This window comes from Suncus etruscus, chromosome 7 (assembly GCF_024139225.1).
Source record: "Suncus etruscus isolate mSunEtr1 chromosome 7, mSunEtr1.pri.cur, whole genome shotgun sequence".
Classification (NCBI taxonomy): domain Eukaryota; kingdom Metazoa; phylum Chordata; class Mammalia; order Eulipotyphla; family Soricidae; genus Suncus; species Suncus etruscus.
Window position 1 is genome coordinate 91652259 of NC_064854.1, and position 9989 is coordinate 91662247.

At 34.2% G+C, this 9989-nt stretch overlaps 1 pseudogene; it reads left to right on the top strand.

The window, feature by feature from the left end:
* The first annotated feature begins 7959 nt into the window (after nucleotides 1-7959).
* LOC126014942 (uncharacterized) lies at nucleotides 7960-8054 on the top strand (annotated as a pseudogene).
* Nucleotides 8055-9989: the final 1935 nt, after the last annotated feature.

Genomic DNA, 9989 nt, shown 5'->3' on the forward strand with positions numbered 1-9989 from the left:
CAAAGTCTGCTTTACTAAGGGCCTTCCCCAACAACAATTTCAAGGTAAGCAGACCAGATGGCAGCCTTTTCCCTCAGACAGGCCCCTCCTGCTATTCTGGGGCTTACACATTATTGTCTGCTTAATTCACTTGTGGCTCTAAGCCACAGGATTCATAAACAAGTGGGAGAAAGTCTCTGAGAGGAATCTTGATGCCCAAATGGAGCAATTTGTCTTCTGAAATTATTGTTTGAAATTGTTTATGTCAGTTGCTGAGTTTCTATTCTGTACTTCAGAAACCTGTTTGCAATAAAAGTGAAAATTTCCTATAACTTAACCCCTATCCTGGTTAGGCAGTTCTAGTGTCCTTGTGATTTGGTGCTTGACTGTCCTTCAGACACAGGGAGATATTTGAGGAGATTCACTATAAAACTACAAGAGTATTCCAAAATTAACAGCTCTTTTTGTTTTCTGGACATTGCTCTTGAACTAATTAATTTCAGCTTGTACTAATAACAATCTTATAAGGAGGTGGTATGCTCCCTACCACTATATATTTATAAAGTAAATGAAGTATTCATACATTAAGAAAATTTTACTAGATTTTGTGAGTCATGAATTAAAAAGCAAAAATGTAAACTCATGCAACCCTGGCTTTGGAACACATATTATTTTTAACAACTATCCTTTCCTTTGACAGTCACATAAATAGCAGAGATGACTGTAGTCATCTGAAATTTTTTTTATCTCATACTCCAAGAGAGTGTGTAAATTGTGCCTTTTGCCCTCTCAGTGACATTGTAAGCCCCGTGGCATTTCCACTTGAAGTCCACATTCCTTGTCCCTTTAGTGTCCAAAGATATTGTAACATACAAGCTCAAAAACTGGTCAACTTTGTAAGAGAGAATTCCTTTTGAGGTATAAATTAGTCTTCTTCAAATGTTTTGACAAACTTAGTGTAGTGCTTAGGAAAAGAATAGCTTTGCAATGTTTCTTTGAACAGACATTTTGTTCAAACAACTTTAGACAGTGCTAGATGCTTGATCACTGAAATATTTGCATGGTAATACTAAGCTTGGGATTTTTGGTATTTGAATATTCTTCTGTTTTTACTCTCTAAATGTCTAGTTTTAGAAGCTGTCCTAAATTAATGTCTCTTACTCCTCCAGAAAGCAGACAGTACATTCCTTATGATTAAGATAGCAGTATGTTCAAGGTTCAGTTTCTTCTCTTTATGACTGCTCCTCTGATGTATCCAGGATATATATCTAGTATTCCTATAGTCCTCCTCTTTATTCAGACCATCAGTGATCTAAATAACATATTTATTAATTTTCCCTGAATGTTCCAAGCAACAGAAAGAAGTCAGAGTGCTTGTTATCTTTGTTTATTGTGAACACTTAGCCATTTGTACACAAGACAATTTTTAGCTAGAAAACAGTTATTAATTGTACCTGGAATCAATGAAGAACATATTGTGCTCAAGCACCAGCACTATACACAGAAATAATTCTTGACTCTCAGCCTCAAGAAACATGTCTAGGATTAAAATAGCCACAGCATATACAATGTAGTGCACCGAACCACACTCTTCTCAACTTTTTTTCAGGATCCCCATCTCTTCTAACAAAACAATTACCTCAAGGAAGAAAAAGTTATACCAATTAGTAATTCAGGTACTCATATGAAGTAACTTTTCCCAAGAAAATGGTAATATAAGTAGATTTAAAAAATGTTGATGAGAGGCTTCTTGTAGGGAAGAGGAGGAGAGTTAATTACACTATAAGCATTCCAAAAGCAAACACTCCAATTGTGTGAAGACTTAACAATGCCTGAGAAGCTCTGTTTGTCTTTTTACAGGGATTGTTCATTGGCCAATAGTATTTTTTTTGGAAGCAACAGTGTAAAATTCAGAGCATTTTCGTGAAGGTTTGTTTAACTAATCTATGCATAGAGTTTTTGTGTAAATACTGAAATTGGTGGATCACACGATATTTAAAGTTTAAATTTTGTAAAGCGTCTATAATTGTTTCCAAAGAGGTTGAACCAGTCAATATTGTCCACCTGTAGTCAATGAGGATTTCTTTGATGATTATATTTTAATATCTACTGATCCTCTGTCTGTCTTCCTTAGGAAGGAGAAACTACAATTCTGTTATTTTCTTTACCTTTTGCTGTGTTATTGGGGTTTATGATTATTATTATTATTATTATTATTATTATTACTGACCAAGTTTCTATTGCCATTCAAAATCTTTTAATTTTGTATATTTCCCCAAATTGTTTATTTTTGATTACTTTGCAAAGAGTTAGTACAATACTCATAATGATAGTTTCAAACATATAACATAATATAACATCACACACACACACACACATACACACACACACACACACACACACACAGAGGAGTGTCTGCTTTTCTCCACCATTACCTCAGGGTACCCTTCCAACCACCCGACACTCCATGTGCTTGGTCAATTCAGTTCTGTAAACAGTTCTCAGGTTCAACTGCCTTTGACATTCTGTTAGTCTCATGTTGCTTTAAATTAAACATATGCTAGTGTTCATAACATATCTGTCTCCTTCCTTCTTACCTTTTTTTGTGGGGGTGGGTCACACCTGGTGACACTTAAAGGTAAACTCTGGATCTGCACTCAGAAATTACTACTGCAGTGCTCAGGAACTATATAGAATGCAGGGGATCAAACACACATCTGTTGCATACAATGCAAGGACCATACCTGCTGCACTATCACTCTGACCCCTCTTTCCTTCTTACTTGACTCAGAAAGATCCCCCACAGTTATATACACAGAGCAATAAATTTCATGATTCTATGTTTTGTTATAGAAGAGAAGTATCACAATGTGTGTGTACCTATGTGCATCCCAATTTCATTATTCAGTCATTGTTTCTTAGAAACCAGGTTGCTTCCAAATCTTGGCTATTTTAAAGAGTGCTGCAATGAATACAGAAGCACAAATTATTTTCAAAAAATTGTTTTTGTGTCTTGGTGTAAATGCTGAGAAATGGAATTGCTATATCACATGAAAGTTCAAGTTTAGTTTTTGTGAAATGTCTATAATTGTTTCCAAAGATGTTGAATCAGTAAATATTCCCATCTCTAGTGGATGAGGATGCCTTTGAAAAATACATTTTATGTATCTACTGGCCTTCTGTGTTTCTTCTTCAGGAAGAAACTGAAGTAACTACAATTCTGTTGTTGTTTTATGATAGGGTCATTGTGGTTTATTATTATTACTGCTATTATTATTATTATATATTTAGCCCAATATTTTATTGCCAGACAAAATAGTCTTAGTTTATGTAGTCCCCAAAATTGTTATTTATGTTTACTTCACCAAGAAGTTAGTTAAATCATTGAAAATAATTCTGAGATCCATAATACAGAGAGTTCTACCTATGTTTTACTAAATGAAATTAAGATTGTGGTCTAACATCAAGGTAATTAATCACTTTTGAATTAACTTTTAAGTGTGGTACGATAGTGTAGTTTAATTTCTTCACATTCTCCTCTCCTCAACCTCCTCCTTATTGCTATATCTTTTCCTTTCTGTCCTTTTACCTCCTCTTTCTTCCTCCTCCTACTCCTCCTGTTCCTCCTTTTTCTGATCTTCATTCCTCATATTCTCCTCTATGCAGTTTTTCCAGCCCTATTTAATAATCAGTCTTGGTTTCACTATATTTAATGAGCTCCTTCATAGGTTAACTATATTTCTGAGAGATTACTCTGAATTCTGTGGATTCTCAATTTTATTCCATTATTCTGAAAATGTTCCTTTATTCTAGTAGCTTGCTATATCTTTACAGTATTTTTAAAGTAAGGAAATTTCATATCATCTCTCCTCTCTTTTCTCAAAATAATTTTACTATGAATGTACTCTTATGATTTTATGCAAATTTAATATTTTAAATGCTTGAAGAATAAAAAACTCTTAAAGAGTTGTCAGCATTTGCATGGGTACCACATTGAATCTGTATAAATCACATACAAGTATAATAGAAACTTTGGCAATGTTAATTCTTCCAATTTATAAACATGGAATACTTTCCCATTTCCTGGTAACCTATTTATTAATTTCAATGACAATTTATAGACTTTTTAATATACACATCCTTAACATACCTCACTAAGTTAAATTTCTAAGTACTTGATATTTTTAAACACTATTTTAATTACAATGTCCAGAGCAATAGTGCAGCGGCAGGACATTGCCTTGCAAACGGCTGACCCGGGACGAACCTGGGTTCAATCCAGCGGCCCATATGGTTCCCCAAATCAGGAGCTATTTCTGAGCTTATAGCCAGCAGTAATCCCTGAGCACCACTGGGTGTGGCCCCAAAATAACAACAACAACAACAACAACAAAAAAAAAACCTATTGTTTTACATATACAATGCAAATTTATTTTTTACTTTTGTCATTTCCATTGCAGTTGAAAGTGACATTAAATGCATAGAGCACAGTTCTTTTTAACTTGTGATTCTCCCATCTTCCAGAACAGAGCTTTAAAAATTTTTTCAGTCTGAAAATTGTTCTCACATAAGAAATTTTTACATTCTCTGAAAATCTATAGTGAATAACTGTAACTATGTTATTCACAGTGAGTCAATAAAAATGTGTAATTAAATAATGGAGCCTAAAATCCAGAGAAATTGTACAGTGATTTAGGTGATTACTTTGCATATGACTGACCCAGGTTTGATATCTGGCACCACTTATTGTTTCTACTTCCTTCACTCATTGATATTGTTATGATAGTTCTCAGTGTAGGTATTTCTCTAACTGCACTCACCTCTTTTTGTAGTGATCTTTATATTGTGAGTTGGTCCTTTTGGTTGTCTGAGAATTATTTAAATAATGTCTTTTATTTTTCTTAAAAACTCATATAGAGTGAAACTATTCTGTGTCTCTTTCTCTCCCTCTGACTTAATTCACTCACCATAAGAGATTTTATGTACATCCATGTATAGGAAATTTTCATGACTTCATCTTTCCTGACGGTTGCATAATATTCCATTGTGGATATGTACCACAGTTTCTTAAGCCATTCATCTGTTGAAGGGCATCTTGGTTGATTCTGGCTATTGTATACAGTGCTGCAAAGTATATAGGTGTGAAGAAGGCATTTTTGTATTACGTTTTTGAGTTCCTAGGGTATATCACTAAGAGTGGTATACCTAGATCATGTGGGAGCTCAATTTCCACTTTTTTTGAGGAATCTTCATATTGTTTTCCATAAGGGCATTCCCACCAGCAGTGAATGAGTTATTTTCTCTCCACATTCCCGCCAGCACTGATTGTTCTTGTTCTTTGTGATGTGTGCCAATTGCTGTGGTGTGAGATGGTACCTGATTGTTGTTTTGATTCATATCTTCCTGATGATTCATGATGTGGAACATTTTTTCATATGCCTTTAGGCCATTTGTCTACACCTAGACTTAATTATAAACTGTGATTATGTATCTGAGAGGGCAGGATTAGAAAGGTGGGAAACATGATAAAATACTATGTGAAATATTAGGAGAATGCTACTATGTAGCTTTAAAAAATTATAATGTTTAAAATCTACACAAAAAATAGCAATAAAATATGGTGAGAAATAGTCAGGGGTCAAAGCTTTGTCTTGTACATGACCAACATGTCTTTGAACATGCTATTATGTATGATTACCTGAGCATTTAAGTAGTGATCCTGGAGCACAGAGAAAGTAGTATTTTCTGAGTATAGAAGGGCATGGTCCAAATACCAAAATAAATAATTAAATAATAACATAATTTAATATAAAAACCAGATACAAAATATTAAATAAATAAATATTACCCAGATAGGTAACTGGATTTCTTTGCCATCTCATTGTTTCACAATTAGGAATGACAGTAAGTGGAAAGTTTTCCATTCCCACTGTTCCCTAGCAATCTGACATTTTCAAACAGTAGCACAAAGCTCTTTAAATAGAAAGACCCATTTCCACTCTATCATGACTCAGTACAGCCACAGGATTCTTCTCAAACTTTCCTAAAAATGTAATCTTTGGGCTGGACTCAAGAAGAACATATCAGCCAAGGAAATGTATTTTCCACTCAGTTTGGAATGAGCAAGTATGGGTTGGAACATAAAGTGTTTTGAAATAATCAAAAAAGCAATACTTCTCACCAAAATCATGGCAACAATGCTGTATGATGTCATAAAACCTAAGGTCATTCAGAGGCGTCATTCTAACCACAGGCTCAGCCTAGCCCATCACTTATATTACTTAGAACTCCCTGTTTCCTGAAAGTTTCATAAAGAGAGTAGTTCCATACATGACTATTTTCACGGAAACACTGGGTAGTGATGTTAAGCTGAAGAGAGTTTGAGTTACATAAAAGATAGTTTATATAAAATGTGCCTTATCTCTTATTTGAAAGGACCTTCCAAAGAGAAAAGAAGTTCATTAAAATATAAGATATAAAATGAAGGAAAGTTACTGTATTCTAAATTTTTATTGACTAAAATTTTGTGAGTTTCTATGCTGTTAATGGTTTCTCACATACAAAATTGCACCACACCCATCAAACCAGTGTACACACCTTTTTCTCCCAAGGAATCCACCCCTCTCTCAACCTCTCCCAACTCCATTGTGAGGGTAGTAGATCAGTTCTCTTATTACGTTGTGTTTGGACATTTGTTGGCTACATTGCTATTTATCTTTAATACACAGCAAAAAGTGAGAAAATGTTATATTTGTCCCTTTTCCTTATGATTTTAAGATATCCTCTAGTTTCTTCTATGTTGCTGCAACTGATTTTTATTTGTAAATTCATTATTTTTCATCCAAGCAGATCAATTTGAAATTTTTACCCATAAAACAAAGAATCCAAAGACCTGAAGCTAAAATGGATTTTCTCACTTTATAAAGCTATGGCCTTGCTCTTAGCCAAAGGTTGAGTGATTTTTATTATTATTTAAATGTGACAGTTTATATCATTTGGGAGAAGTTTGGGCCCTTACTCACTATGTTCATGGATGTATGTATTTTTACTGTTGAACTATATAAGTTATACAGTAGAATAAGAACTTATAGAGTATTTACTTTAATGATGTAAAGTATATATTCAGAACTTTATACCACACAGACTGATCCTTCTTAATTATATCAATGCCAGAAAAGTGAGAACAAAAAAGTAAATTGGAAGATGCAAAAAACTGATTTGTGATTAATGACTCAAATTCTTATATTTTTATGTTGGTTACCTTTTCTACAATATCTCTTCAGTTATGTCTTCAGTTCCCTCTTCCTACTAAATTCTTACAAATTACTCCTCAATTTACATCACCTTCATTGGAATACTAAAACCTGTGGCATGATCAAAGATTTTGGGAGCAATGTCCTTTTTAGCTATTCACTAGTATCTCTTTACATATTAAAATTTCCTTTTTCTTCTTCAAAAAATGGCAACCAGAAACTAACAGGTGAGTTTTCTATTGCAAAAACTACTATCAAAATAAAACAGAAAGGTGGTTGACAGCATTTATTGTTCATAATTTATAAGTGGTCAATTAATTAGCTCTGTCCTATTAAGTTAATTATTGTGGTTTAATCGTTTAAGTTAATAATTTTGATAAATACATATGGGACTTGGTAGTAAATACTTGATTCATGATAACAGCTCACTCAAGCCAAAGTTCTTAACACCAGAGAGTTCTGTTATGCTGCTTCCATTCTACGCAGAATTCAACAACTTTAGGCATGTGACAAAGCTAAGACACAATACTCTGGGACTACAAAGTTAGTACATTAAAGCACATGCTTTACTCTTGATTGACCCTGATTCAATTCCCAGCACTACATTTGATCTCCTAAGCACAACTACAAATAATCCTTGACCACAAACTAAGCCCTGAGCATAGCTATTATGGACAAATCATTCCCCCAATGATGTAAAATAATGTCAGATTTAAATAATGATAAAATCACTTCTTAGTCTTTTGGCTAAGATCAAGTGTAATATCTGTTCTTATCAGTTTAAATTATCTAGATATTCATAAACAAATTAGTGTATCATGAAGATGTGGTAATTATATACAAAGGAATACAACATAGCTGTAAGGAATGTGAGCAAATTATGCAATTTGCTGCAACATGGATAAAACTGGAAAATATTATGTTAAATGAAGTAAGCCAGAATAAGATTAAATACAGATTGATTTCATTTATATATGGCATTTAAAATAATTGTATGAAGAAATGGAATGGTCTAAATGGGAGTTTTCTGAACACCCTTGGCCCAAGAGAATAGGAGAAAGAAAGAAATTGAGTGGAGATGGAGAAACACAAATTTGAAAGGGTGAGGCCAGTGTTCAAGAGGTCTCAGGTCTATTGGTGATGTTAAGAAAGGACAGAACTAAATTTCCAAGCGATTCAAAACAATGAAAACAATAAACTGAAACTTTAATAACCAAAATTTAAAATGGGCCCATCATGTTGGCAGACTGGGCATAGTGTGTTGTGTTATGGGCTGCATTCTGGGAACATTGGAGGAGGGAGGTCACACTGGTAGTAATATTGGCCCTGAAACCCAACTATTAAGAACTATGTAAAGCATAATATTTTAAATAAATCATCATAATTATGAAGAGACCATTTCTAACCTCTTCAACCTGAAATCTGAGTTCAAAATTCAAGATCAAGGGTATATTTCAAACTGTCTATGCTTTTTTATATGTCTCTCTTATATACCACAAAATAACAGCACTAGATAGGTCCTTTCTTTCCTAAGTGGTGCTCTTTTCTCTTTAGAGCAAGCAAGTACCACATTCTGATTGGAACCCAGATCTATATCAAGACAATGTACATTGCATTGTTTAGAAACATTAACTGTGTCACCTCAACTACATGTGGACAACTTATTCCTATACTAAACTCAACACATAAGTTTAGATAAATTCTTTAATAATAATCCTTAAAGTGGGGCTGGAGAGGTGGCACCAGCAGTAAGGCATCTGCCTTACTCGTGCTAGCCTAGGATAGACTTCGGTTTGATTCCCCTGCATCCCATATGGTCCCTCAAGCCAGGAGCGATTTCTCAGCATATAGCCAGGAGTAACCCCTGAGTGTCACCGGGTATGGCCCAAAAACCAAATAATAATAATAATAATAATAATAATAATAATCCTTAAGCTTTTTTGAGTATTTGTTTATGTTTGTGATTATATAATATCAACTTAATGTATTACCTCATATTTTGAGGAGGTAAGTTCTTGGAGTGGTAGAACTTGTGTGTCTGAAGTTTATTTAGGGATAAATTGTACCAAATATTTTTTATAAAATTAAAGGTACTGGGCCAGAGCGATAGCACGATGGTAGAGCAGTTGTTTTGCACGCAGTTAACCCAGTACAGACCCGGTTTTGATCCCCGGCATCCCATATGGTCCCCTGAACCTTCCAGGAGCAATTTCTGAGCTCAGAGCCGGGAGAACCACTGAGCACCTCCAAACAACAACAACAATAACAAAAAGGTGTTACTGTCTTCTCTCTACAGATATGAAAATATCTCACATACATAGAATAATTTAAATACTATAATATTGGACCAAAATAATAATCATATGAATGAGGAAACCAGAATTAAGAATCTAATGTTTAGAATATTTAAGAAAGAAAACAACTTTAATGCTAAATGGAACTACCAATTCTGATAATAGTAAGAAAGATGCAAACAGTAATTACTCAATATAAATTTTAGGGGCTGGAGCAATGGCGCATGTGGTAAGGCATCTGTCTTGCCCAAGCTAGCCTAGGACAGACCATGCGGTTGGATCCCCCTATGTTACATATGGTCCCCCAAGCCAGGAGCGATTTCTGAGCACATAACCAGGAGTAACCCCTGAGCATCACCAGGTGTGGCAACCCCAAAAATAAAACAAAATATATATAAATATAAATTTCAATTAGATACATAAAATATATCGTAATTATAAAAATATTACTCATATTGTCTCT